This window comes from Plecotus auritus (genome assembly GCF_963455305.1).
Source record: "Plecotus auritus genome assembly, chromosome: 4".
NCBI lineage: Eukaryota > Metazoa > Chordata > Mammalia > Chiroptera > Vespertilionidae > Plecotus > Plecotus auritus.
In genome coordinates this window covers 103,183,996-103,197,520 of record NC_137775.1, presented here as the reverse complement: position 1 = coordinate 103,197,520, position 13,525 = coordinate 103,183,996, and the positions used below count along the sequence as shown (strand labels likewise).

The following is a 13,525-nucleotide window of genomic DNA, read 5'->3' as shown; positions in this document are numbered from 1 at the left end:
ACTGTGTCCTCTCACTGTCCCCTCTCACTGTGTCCTCTCACGGTGTCCTCTCTTTGTGTCCCCTCACTGTGTCCTCTCACTGTGTCCTCTCACTGTGTCCTTTCACTGTGTCCTCTCACTGTCCCCTTTCACTGTCCCCTCTCACTGTGTCCTCTCTTTGTGTCCTCTCTCTGTGTCCTCTCTCTGTGTCCTTTCACTGTGTCCCCTCTCACTGTGTCCCCTCTCACTGTCCCCTCTCACTGTGTCCTCTCTCTGTCCCCTCTCACTGTCCACTCTCACTGTGTCCTCTCTTTGTGTCCTCTCACTGTGTCCTCTCACTGTGTCCTCTCACTGTGTCCTCTCACTGTGTCCTCTCTCTGTCCCCTCTCACTGTGTCCTCTCTCTGTCCCCTCTTACTGTCCACTCTCACTGTGTCCTCTCTTTGTGTCCTCTCACTGTGTCCTCTCACTGTATCCCCTCTCACTGTGTCCCTTCTCATTGTGTCCCCTCTCACTGTCCCCTCACTGTGTTCCCTCTCACTGTGTCCTCTCACTGTGTCCCCTCTCACTGTGTCCCCCTCACTGTATCCCCTCTCACTGTGTCCCCTCACTGTCCCCTCTCACTGTGTCCTCTCTTTGTGTCCTCTTACTGTGTTCCCTCACTGTGTCCCCTCACTGTGTCCTCTCACTGTGTCCCCTCTCTCACTGTCCCCTCACTGTGTCCCCTCTCACTGTCCCATCTCCATGTGTCCCCTCTCACTGTGTCCTCTCAATGTGTCCCCTCTCACTGTCCCATCTCACTGTGTCCCATCTCACTGTGTCCTCTCACTGTGTCCTCTCACTGTATCCCCTCTCACTGTCCCCTCTCACTGTGCCCTCTCACTGTGTCCCCTCTCACTGTGTCCTCTCACTGTGTCCTCTCACTGTGTCCCCTCTCACTGTCCCCTCTCACTGTGTCCTCTCACTGTGTGTCCTCTCACTGTGTCCTCTCACTGTGTCCCCTCTCACTGTCCCATCTCACTGTCCCCTCTCACTGTGTCCTCTCACTGTGTCCCCTCTCACTGTATCCCCTGTGTCCTCTCACTGTCCCCTCTCACTGTGTCCTCTCACCGTCCCCTCTCACTGTGTCCCCTCTCACTGTGTCCTCTCACTGTCCCCTCTTATTGTGTCCCCTCTCACTATGTTCTCTCACTGTGTGCCTTTGCCTGTCTTTATTTTAGCCATATGTGGCCAACACCCTTCAGGAATGTTCTATTTAGAGGTAGGGACTGGACGTTTTTCACTTCGAACTCCAGTGCACTCAGTGGTGTGTCTCCATACCTCAGCTTTTCAGCGCTTGTGCACCCCTCAATGCTGTTTGCTCTTTCCTTCTAGTTGTAGAACTTCCACTCAGCCAGCTTTCCCGTGGTTCTGGGTGATAGACGTTTTGTCTTTTAGTTGTAGTTTTGAAATTGTTGTGCGAGGCAGCAGTTTAGGTGTTTATCTATGCCGCCATCTTGGATCTCCCTGGTGGCATTGTTTTTAGAATCCTATATAAAGCCTAATATGCTAAGTGTACAGTCGTCCAGTTGGCTGTTCAACCAATCAAAGCGTAATATGCTAATGATATACTAAGGCCGCCCAACTGCTCACTATGACATGCACTGACCACCAGGGAGCAGACGCTCAATGCAGGAGCTATACCCTGGTGGTCAGTGCACTCCCACAGGAGGAGTGCCGCTCAGCCAGAAGCCTGGCTCACAGCTGGCAAGCACAGTGGTGGTGGCAGGAGCCTCTCCTGCCTCCGTGGCAGCACTAAGGATGTCTGACTGCCAGCTTAAGCCCACTTCCCATGGGAGCCATCAGTCAGACATCCTCCGAGGGCTCCCAGACTGCAAGAGGGCACAGGCCAGGCTGAGGGACCACCCCCCCGCAAGTGCACAAATTTCATGCATTGTGCCTCTAGTCTCTAGGTAAAACAAGACCACAGCCCTTGCTGCTGGTAGTTTATCCTGAGCCCTGCCTGCTTGTGCCACAGAGTGTATTAGGAAAATGAGTCTTGGAACATCACTCTCTGTTCCTTTTCATCAGTGGGAGCCTAGGGATGACTGTTGTGCAGCCACCTCTGTCTCTAGGCCTCACAGACGCAGACTGGAGCCAGAGCAGCAGGTGGAAGCTGCTTTGAGAGGCTGCATCAGTGTCTCCAGGTGGCTAGGCTGTGTGAGCTGGAGCAGCGCATCCGGAAGGAGAGAGACACGTAATCTCAAAGGTCACTGAGGAGGTCACCCGGCTTGGAACCCAGGTCAGGGGACTGGAGGAGAAGTGTTTGAAGCCAGCAGATGAGCTTCTACAAGTGAGAGTCACCAGCCACCTCACATAGGAAAGGGCCGCTGCTGCCAGAAGGTGCTAGAGAGAGGTAGGCAGGGAAGTGGGGATTATTCCTAAGGGGAGGGACTTTGGTTATCAGGTTCTATCCTCCCAGATGGGTTACCGTGATGCAGACCCAGAAGGCTGGCCACCCTGCCCATGCACTCTGCTCATGTCATGGGCTTTGGAGTCAGCTGGTCTTGGGTTTGAGTGTCAGCTCCTCCACCTTGGCAAGTCTTGTAACTTCTGTAAACACAGAGATAATAGCACTCCCTCATAGGCTGCTGCAAAGATAAGAAATAACCCGTGCAAAATGCTTAACATGGTCCAGGCTCACACAAAGAACCCAATAAACTGTGCCAGTTGTGATGATGATTCTATTATCCCATTTCACCTCAGGTCTGGTGGTGACTCACAAGGCCTGGTCCCTTCATTGCTGGAGGCAGGACGCACACTCAGGGTAAGGCTGAAACAGAGAGACCAGTTCAGTTAGCGAGGACGCATGATGAGCAAGAGTGGGCTCCTGAGGTGATGATGAAGCGGGGGCTGGGAGGAGGACGTTTTGAGCCAGTGTGTGAAGGAAGAAAGGCTGCAGAAGCCCTGAGGGGAGGGTGTGAGGGCTCAGTGCTTATTCTGTAGGACAGCAGAGTCAACCCGAGCAGGAGGGCCCAGCCCCACCTCGCCTCCTCTCTTCTGAACTTGGAGACTGACAGAGGCAAAAGAAGCCAAGCACCAGGTGCACGTAAGCAGTGACAAGGGGGAAGTCAGTGTGACCATGTCACAAAAGGCACACTCTATTGCACGCAGTGTTACTGGTGAGAGAAGGAGGGTCACTGCCTCTGTAAGAGCAACACCTGGTGGAAACGAGCAGCGTAGAGCTGCAGCACGCAGAGCAGTTCCGTGCTAGTGACCTTGATGAACCAGTAACCATAGTAGCAGAGTTCTCTCTGTGATCGATACTTAAAGATAAATATTTTTAAGGATAAAGTATATTTGAACCACAAAATAAGACTCCTCTAATAAAGACTTAGCATACTATCTAATAAAAGGGTGATATGCAAATTAACCGTCACTCTGTCAAAAAGATGGCAGCGCCAAGTCCTCTCAGCCCCTCCAGAGTCCCCCAGTCCCAGGGGGGTGGCCGCTGAGAGCGGGCAGTATGAGCAGCCATGGCGACGAGGCAAGCATTCCGTTCCCAGCCGTGGATGGGCCTCTGGGCTGTGGAGAGCCTCTGGGCAGCGGGCGCAGAGCGGCCAGGCCCCGCAGAGAGCTACTGGTGCAGATTTGTGCGCAGGGCTTCTAGTATTTGAATAAGAAAATAAAATTCATCTAATGGGCACGCATTACCCTGAACTCAGTGAAAACAGTCTTCCTGAGCGTTCATGGAACACATAGCAAAAAATGGCCAAGACCCAGGTGTAAAGGCACATCGGTGTCACCCTCAAAGCAAACGCTGCCTGCCCCTATTCTGTTTAAGCTTTCTCCCATCTCCTTCTTCCATTGTAAGTTGCTAAGCTTCCCAGCTAGTGCTCTCCTCCTGTGGCCCCGCAGCATTCCCATTCAGGCCCAGGGCTGGGCCTGGCTGCCCTGAGTTGAGCTGCTGCCTGGAGACTATCAGCCCCACACAGGGAGTGCGCTCTCTCCTGCTGGTCAGATAAGGTGGCCCCCAAGGGTCTCAACAAGAATATCAGTTGTGGGCAGAGTTTTGTGGCAACTCAACTATAACCACTCTGTTCGGTTTTCTGTCATCATAAAATGTTCCTGCAAATGTTATTTGAAAAAAACGGTTCTGTCAAGATTCCTGAACTGCAGACCATGCTCTGCAGAACCAATAAAAAGGATGCTCTAAGTCGTTTGCTTTGTGAAGTGATTTCCTTGCTTGATAATAATTGCTCGGGTAATAATATTTGGATAAACATACTTTCTAAAGCATAAGTGCTTGTGAAATTTTTATTAATCAGAAAGGCACTGCAAGCCCCCTGTACCCTGGGTGCACAAGGCATGATGGAGTGGGGCGTGGCAGAGCTTCCCTAACACACTGTGTCTGAGTGATTCCCAGGTATCAACCATGCAAATGAAGATCGCTGACCACAATGTAATAAATTTTTTTGAAAAGATAATTTTCAAAGCCTATACATTTACAACATTTTAAATACAGACTTCTGAATTTTTCATGAACCAAATCTGAAATCATAATAAATTTTTAAAAAATTAAAACTGAAAGACAGTGGGAACCTGGACAGCGTTTGGGTGCCGTTGGAAGCAGCTGCAGTAGTTAGCGGTCACTCCATCACAACAAGCCACCCGCGTGCGGCACCCCAGGACAACGAACCTTCATTACCTTTGGTGCTGTGAGTCCGGAACCTGCGAGCGCTCAGCTGGGAGGCTCTGGCTCAGGCAGTCGCCAGGCAGCACTGGAGGTACAGCTGGAGCTGCGTGGCCTGGAGCTGGCCCTCGGCTGCCAGCTCTCGGGCCCTCACCCCACAGGGCTCTGCTAGTTCAGGGCCGCCAGCTCCCGCCCAGACGCAGGGGATGGCGCTCTACCTCTCCAAGGGCACAGCACCAGAGGGTCTTGTGACCATGACTTCAATTCTCCCACAGTGCTACTCGCATGGAAATTTACCGTCTTAGATGCATGCTGGAGGAAAATTGTGGCATTAAAATAATTTCTAACCAAATCAAACTAAATGTCTAACTCAATAAGTTGAAAAAAAATGGGAATAACTTTGTCTATAACTTTGAAAACAGAGACATAACAGACAATTTTTTATAAAATATAACTTACCAAAACTGACATGATGACAGGGGAAACCTAAATAAATCTATAACCATTAAATATAATTAAGCCCTGGCTGGTTTGGCTCACTGGATAGAGCGTCAGCCTGGGGACTGAAGGGTCCTGGGTTTGATTCTGGTCAAGGGCACATGCCCGGGTTGCAAGCTCGGTCCCCAGTAGGGGGCGTGCAGGAGGCAGCTGATCAATGATTCTCTCTCATCATTGATGTTTCCAACTTTCTCTCCCTCTCCCTTCCTCTTTGAAATCAAGAAACTATATATATATATATATATATATATATATATATATATATATATATATATATATATATATAAAATCATCAGTCATTCATTAATAGATTAAAGGTGGGGGGAAATATGACCACTTCTATAGAAATAGAAAAGCATATAAGTCAATATTTCATTCTTAATGAAAATGCTTAAGAAAGTAGGGATCAAATTTTCTTACCTTATAATGCATATACTACAAAACCATACACTAGCTTTGAATTTAACATACTTCATAATTTTAACTGAAAAACAGGAGCATCACCTTAATATCAGGAACAAGACGGATCTATCATTCCTCCCATTCAACTTGGCACTGAAGGCCCTAGGTAATTAAAGAAAGAGAAATAAGGAGTATAAATATTGAGATGAAAAAAATACACCTGCCCAACTCCTGTCACCCTTTCATCCTTCAACCTGCTTTTTTCCAAAACTGCTCCTGATCTCTCCAGAACCTTCATTCGATCCACTTTGTCCCAGTCCGTGAGCTCGACTGGGCCCCAGCCCATCACCTCCGTGAGGCAAGCACCGCCCCCGAACATGTCTGTTCCAGTCTGTTTATCATTCTTGTTGCCCACTCCCAGCTTGATGTCACCTTTAGATGCCCCACACTTACATACTTAACACAAGCAGAAGGGAAGTGTTGACTTTTACCTCTGCTGCTTTCAGACATACTCCCAAACCATCCTTAATTTTCATCTTCATCTCCTTGAATGTACCCAAATCCAGGAGTTATCAGTGATTTCTGTTTCAATCTAATCAGCAAGTCTTATTGACTCAACCCTCCGAATCCATCACAGATGTGTCTGTCTCTCTCCACCTCACCTATCAGTTGGTCTAAAGCAGCCATCTCTCACCTGACTTAGACAAAGCCTGCTCTACAGACCCCAGCTTCCTCTCACACCCTGCAGACACTTCCTAAACAAAGATCATGTATTTCTTTGTCCACTGTGCTTATTTTCTAACATATTATATATTTTGTATTTCCTATGTTTATTGTCTGCCTTTCCCTTCTAGACAGTAAGCTCCTCGAGAAGGGAACTAAAAACAAAGCAAAACTAACAGCGATGCATCTCACATGCCACGGGACGGTGCCTGGCACCCAACAGGTGCTCACATTTGCTGACTGAGCTGAACCGTTACTCCTCTGCTTCTAACGCTGCCACAGCACCTGGAAAGCATCACTGCCTGCTCCAGGCAGCATGGCCTCTACTCGCCCACCCTCTCCCCCCTGGCGAGTGCACTGTGGACTTGCTGCCTCTGCACACGTACTGTCCTAGTGTGACGTTGCCATTCATTCTGGCTGGTGTGATCTTAGACCTTCCTTCTCATTTGGATTTCAGCTGTAATGCCACATTCTCAGAGAAATCCTTTCTGATCACCCATTATAAAGAAAACACTGGTCACTATCCATCACAATCCTATTTGAGTTCTTTGCATATGCAATTACTATTTTATTTTAATTCACTGTCTCTCACTCTCCACTAGAATAGAAACTACTTTTTAAAATTAAATTGATTGGGGTGACATTGGTCAACGTGAACATAGAGGTTTCAGGTGTGGGTTTCTATGTTACAGGATCTGTATAGTGCCCATGTGCCCACCACCCAGAGTCAAATCTTCTCCTGTCACCTCATATTAGGACCCCCTTCTCTCCCTATCCCCTTCCCTCTGGCAATCACCACACTGCTGTTTGTGTCCACGAGTTTCAGTTTTATACCTCACATCTGAATGAAACCATATGGTTCTTAGCTTTTTCTGACTTACCAGAATGTTCTCAAGGCCATCCATGTTGGTGCAATGGCACTATTTCATCCTTATGGCTGAGCAGTATTCCTTTGTGCATATGGACCACATCTTCTCTATCCAGTCCTCTATCATGGGTCACTTTGGTTGTTTCCATGACTTGCCCACCGTGAATAATGCTTCAGTGAACACAGGGCTGCATATATCTTTGTGACGTGATTTCGAGTTTTTCGGGCATATACCCAGGAGAGGGATTGCTGGGTCCTATGGTAGCTCTATTCGTAATTTTTTCAGGGATCGCCAGACTGCTTTCCATAGTGGCTGCACCAGTCCACATTCCCACCAGCAGTGAATGAGGGTTCCCTTTTTTCTAACATTTGTTATAGCTTGTCTTCTTACAATGGCCCCTCCAACAGGTGTGAGGTGGTATCTCATTGTAGTTTTGATTGCCATTTCCCTAATGGCCAGTGAGGCTGAACATCTTTTCATATATCTATTGGCTCTTCATATGTCTTCTTGGGAGAGGTGTATTTTCAGGTCCTCTGCCTCTGCTTTTATTCGGTTATTTGTTTGGTGTTGAGTTTTATGAGTTCTTTATATATTTTGGAAATTTAAACCTTTGTCAGAGCTACTGATTGCAAATATCATCTCCCATCTGGTTGGCTGCCTCTTTATTATGTTGTTAGTTTATTTTGCTGTGCAGAAGCTTTTCAGTTTGACATAATTTATTTCTGCCTTTACTTCCCTTTCCTTTGGGGTCAAGTTCATAAAATGTTCTCTATGACCAAGGTCCATAAGTTTGGTACCTATGTTTTCTTCTATGCAACTTATTGTTTTGGGTTTTATGTTAAGGTCTTTGGTCCATTTTGAATTAATTTTTGTACATGGGGGCAAACTGTAATCCAGGTTCATTCCTTTGCATGTGGCTTTCCAGTTTTCCCAGCACCATTTATTGAAGAGACTGTCTTTACTCCATGTGTGTTTCTGGCTCCTTTGTTGAAAATCATCTGTCCATGTCCATGTGGTTTTATAGCTGGGCTCTCTGTTCTGCTCCAGTGATCTGTGTGTCTTTGTGTTTGCCAATGCATGCTGTTTTGATTACGACATTTCTGTAGTGTAATTTGTAGTGTAATACCTCAGCTTGGTTCTTTTTTCTCAGGATTGCTTTGGCTATTTGGGGTCTTTTGTGGTTCCATACAAATCTGATGATTTTTGTTGTATTTATTTTAAAAATGACATTGAGATTTTGATGGGTATTGCATTAAATCTGTATATTGCTTTGGGTAATATGACTATTTTAACTATATGCTTTTTAAAAATAAATCTTTATAGTTCAGATTATTACAATTGTTCCTCTTTTTCCCTCCATAGCTCCCCTCCACCTGATTCCCACCCACCATCTGCCCTTACACCCCGCCCCACTGTCCTCATCCACAGGTGTACGATTTTTGTCCAGTCTCTTCCCACACCTCCCATACCCCTTTCCCCCCGAGGATTGTCAGTACACTCCCTTCTATGCCCCTGATTCTATTATATTCATCAGTTTATTCTGTTCATCAGATTTTTTATTCACTTTTTAGATTCACTTGTTGATAGATATGTATTTGTTGTTCATAATTTTTATCTTTACCTTTTCCTTCTTCTTCCTCTTCTTAAAGAATACCTTTCAGCATTTCATATAATACTGGTTTGGCAGTGATGAACTCCTTTAGGTTTTTCTTATCTGTGAAACTCTTTATCTGCCCTTCCATTCTGAATGATAGCTTTGCTGGGTAGAGTAATCTTGGTTGTAGGTTCTTGCTATTCATCACTTTGAATATTTCTTGCCACTCCCATCTGGCCTGCATAGTTTCTGTTGAGAAATCAGCTGACAATCGTATGGGTGCTCCCTTGTAGGTAACTAACTGTTTTTCTCTTGCTGCTTTTAATATTCTCTCTTTGTCTTTTGCTCTTGGCATTTTAATTATGATGTGTCTTGGTGTGGTCCTCTTTGGATTCCTCTTGTTTGGGGTTCTCTGTGCTTCCTGGACTTATAAGTCTATTTCTTTCACCAGGTGGGGGAAGTTTTCTGTCATTATTTCTTCAAATAAGTTTTCAGTATCTTGCTCTCTCTCTTCTTCTGGAACCCCCATAATTCAGATGTTGGTATGCTTGAAGTTGTCCCAGAGGCTTCTTACACTATCTTCATATTTTTGGATTCTTTTTTCTTCCTGCTTTTCCGGTTGGGTGTTTTTTGCTTCTTTGTATTTAAAATCTTTGATTTGATTCTTGCAATCCTCTAGTCTGCTGTTGGATCTCTGTATATTATTTTTTATTTCAGTCAGTGTATGCTTAATTTCTAGTTGGTCCTTTTTCATATCCTCAAGGGTCTCACTAAATTTATTGGCGGTTTCTAGAAAATTCTTGAAAAACCTTATAACCATGGTTTTGAACTCTATATCCATTAGTTTGCTTTCCTCCATTTCTGTCATTTGTGACTTGTTTCTTTGTCTCCGCATTTTGGCTGCTTCCCTGAGTTGATAGAGTGGCTTTGTGTGCTAGGTGTCCTATAGGGTCCAGTGGCTCAGCCTCCCCAGTTACCTGAGGTGGACACTCTTGGTGCACCCCTTTGTGGGCTGTGTGCACAGTCTTGTTGTAGTTAAGCCTTGATTGTTGTTGGTATCACTGGGAGGAATTGTCCTCCAGGCCAGTTGGCTGTGAGGATCAGCTGTGTCTACGATGGGAGAACTTCTGTGCTGGAGACACCCTTATGAGGCAAGACTTGCTTCAGTGGGGCTTTGGTGCTCACTGTGTCTACCCCCTGAGTGTGTCCCTTATATATCTGAGGAGTTGTAATCTGATGGTCCTATTCTGACCCCTGGGTACACTGGCTCTTGGATCTCCAAGGAGGTGCTAATTTAGCCTCTGCCTGAGGCCACCCAGCAGGAGCTACAGAGAGATCTGCAGATTCCTCTTCTTTTTTGGGGGTTTGGAGGTGCTCAGATGAGGCCCAGCTGTGAAGCAATGCAAGCTGCTGTGGGGCCTTGGGCCTTCTTTTGGATGTTCTGGGTTTCTCTGACTCAGCTGCAGTTTGTTAAATAAGTTTAGATTTCAAAGGACTAGACCGTTCATATGCAAAAGCCTCTGTGCACAGCTTGGGTGGGGTGGGGTCTCAGGGCAGAGCAAACAGCAATGGCTTCCCATCAGCCCTGCCTAAGAGGACCCTGGGTATCAGTGTCCCTTGGTAATCACTGTAAGCACCTCTGAGAAAAAGTCACCCTCGAGTTCCGCCCGATGCCAGACAGTCCAGTTTCTCCCCATATGAGTCTGGGTCCCCAGAGTCTCGCCTGGAACTGGAGTTCAGAGCAGTCAGGAGCTTATGTCTCCCTCCGGATTGAAAAAGCCAGCCGCATACTCAGTTTCCAGTCCTTTCCGTGCTCGCAGGCCTCCGTAACTCTGCACTTTACTTCCATAGCTCCTCTGAGTCTCAGTGTGCTTTTCTCTTCCCTTCTAGTTGTAGAATTTCCACTTAGCCAGCCTTCCTGTGGTTCTGGATGATGTCTGTTTTGTCTTTTAGTTGTAGTTTTGAAGTTGTTGTGCGAGGCAGCAAGTTCAAGTGTTTACCTATGCCACCATCTTGGTGTCTTATATTGATTCTTCCAATCCATGAACACTGGATATTTTTTCCATTTTGTTGTCTTTTTCAACCTCTTTTAATAATGATTTGTAATTTTCAGCATATAGGTTTTTCACATTCTTTGTTAAGTTTATTCCTAGGTATTTTATTCTTTTGGTTGCAATTGCAAAATTAATTGCTTTTCAAATTTCTTTTTCTGAAGTTTTGTTGTTAGTATAAAAGAAGGCAAATGATTTTTGCACATTGATTTTGTATCTTGCAACTTGACTGTATTTGTTTATTGTTGTTTTTTTTAAAATATATTTTATTGATATTTTACAGAGAGGAAGGGAGAGGGACAGAGAGTTAGAAACATTGATGAGAGAGAAACATCGATCAGCTGCCTTCTGCACAACCCCCACTGGGGATTTGCCTGCAACCAAGGTACATGCCCTTGACCGGAATCGAACCTGGGACCTTTCAGCCCACAGGCTGACGCTCTATCCACTGAGCCAAACCGGTTTCAGCTGTTTATTGTTTTTAATATTTTTTGGTGGAGTCTTTAGGGTTTTCTATCACAGAATCATGTCATTTGCAAAAAAGTGACAGTTTGACTTCTTCCTTCCCTATTTGGGTGCCTTTTATTTCTTTCTCTTGCCTCATTGTTCTGGCTAGGGCTTCCAGCACTATGTTGAATAAGAGTGGTGAGAGTGGCCCTAACCAATTTGGCTCCGTGGATAGAGCGTCAGCCTGCAGACTGAAAGGTCCCAGGTTCGATTCTGGTCAAGGGCATGTACCTTGGTTGGGGGCACATCCCCAATAGGAGGTGTGCAGGAGGCAGCTGATAGATGTTTCTCTCTCATCGATGTTTCTAACTCTATCCCTCTCCCTTCCCCTCTGTAAAAAATAAATAAAATAAAATATATTTTTTAAAAAAAGAGTGGTGAGAGTGGACATCCTCATCTTGTTCCTGATCTTAGGGGAAAAGCTTTCAGTTTTTCAACATCGAGTATGATATCAGCTGAAGGTTTATCATACATGGCCTTTGTTATGTTGAGGTACTTTCCCTCTATTCCTATTTTATTGTTTTAATCATAGATGGATATTATATCTTATCAAATGCTTTTTCTGCATCTATTGATAAGATCGTATGATTTTCAGTTTTCTTTTGTTAATGTGGTGTATTAATTGATAGGTTTGCGTATGTTGAACCATCCTTGTGCCCTGGAATGAACCACACTTGATCGTGATGTATGAAATTGTGGATGTACTGTTGTATTCGATTAGCTAGTATTTTGTTTAGGATTTTTCCATTTGTATTCATCAGGGATATTGGTCTGTAGTTTTCTTTTTTTGTCTTATCTTCGCCAGGTTTTTGGTATAGGGTTATGTTGGCCTCATAAAATGTGTTAGGAAGTATTGCCTCTTCTTCAGTTTTTTGAAAGAGTTTGAGAAGGACAGGTTTTAAATATTCTTTGAATATTTGGTAGAATTCACTGGTGAAACCATTTGGTCCTGGACTTTTGGTGGGGGGTGGTTTTGACAAGTGTTTCAATTTCCTCACTACTGATAGGTCTATTTAGATTTTCCAGTTCTTCATGATTTAATCTAGGAAGGTTATATAATTCTAGGAACTTATCCATTTCTTCTAGGTTGTTGAATTTGGTGGCATATAGTCGTTCATAGTATTCTAGGAGGAAACTTTGTATATCTATGATGTCTGTGGTAAATTCTCCTCCCTTATTTCTCATTTTGTTTATATGGTCTTTTCCCTTTTTTCTTTAGTGAGTCTAGCCAGGGGTTTGTCAATTTTATTAAATTTTTTAAAGAATCAGCTCATTGTTTTATAAATATTTTGCATAGTCTTTTTGTTTTCTATTCAATTCAATTCTGCTCTAATTTTATTTCCTTTCTTCTGCTGACTTTGGGTTGCTTTTGTTCTTTTTCTAGTTAAGATGTGATTTCAGATTGTTTACTGGGGTTTCTTTGAGATAGGCTGCAATGATATAATAAAATTCCCTCGTATTACTGCTTTTGCTGCATCACAGAAGTTTTCATGTGTTGTATTGTCAATCTCATTTGTCTCTATGTATCTTTTGATCTTATCTTTTATTTCTTCATTGACCCAGTCATTTTTTAGTAGTATGTTGTATAATCTCCATGTATTTTTAGGTTGTTTTACTTCCTTTTTTGCAGTTGATTTCTAATTTGAAGGAATTGTGGTCAGTGAATATGCTTGGTATAATTACAATCTTCTTGAATTTGTTGATGCTAGTTTTGTGACCCAATATATGGGGTCTATCCTTGAGAATATTCCATGTGCACTGGAGAAGAATATATGTTCTGATGTTCTTGGATGAAAGATTCTGTAAATGTCAATTATGTCCATTTGGTCTATCTCTGCTTCATTTATCTCTTCTTCTGGAGAATTGTCTAGCTCTTTTATTTGGGGTTGTTTGTCTCATTTTGGCTTTCTGTTTGGGTTTGTGACTATGTATTGGGTAGATCCTCTACAGCTCTCAATCTCTAGTGCAGGACAGTGTTAAAGGCTGTTTCTGACTAATTAGATTAGGCATGGACTCAAAGCCTCCAGAGACCGCCTCTGCCTAAAGACTTACAGGATTCTGATTTGAATTGTCCTCCAGGTAAACGTCCTCAGGTGTGGAGAGAGTTTTTTCAACAGGGTGGGGCATTTGTTTCTGACTGGAGGTTGTTATTTTTAATCTCTTAAATGACCTCAGGGCAAGGTGTTTTCCAATAGAGTGTGCTGACTGTCTTCCCCCAGGCAAGGCAAATG

The 13,525-nt window shown here is 44.5% G+C and overlaps 1 long non-coding RNA gene across 2 annotated transcripts; it reads right to left on the bottom strand.

Annotated features, from left to right (window-relative positions):
* Window positions 1–1,112: 1,112 nt before the first annotated feature.
* LOC308246903 lies at window positions 1,113–6,518 on the bottom strand. Of its 2 annotated transcripts, XR_013960437.1 has the most exons (4): window positions 5,653–5,713; window positions 4,666–4,962; window positions 2,719–2,790; window positions 1,113–2,608 (listed from the first exon to the last, which is right to left on the bottom strand). It is a non-coding gene; the product is annotated as an uncharacterized lncRNA (long non-coding RNA). The 2 variants fall into 2 exon arrangements; XR_013960436.1 differs by having other exon boundaries at window positions 1,113–2,790; window positions 5,653–6,518.
* Between the last annotated feature and the right edge of the window lie 7,007 nt (window positions 6,519–13,525).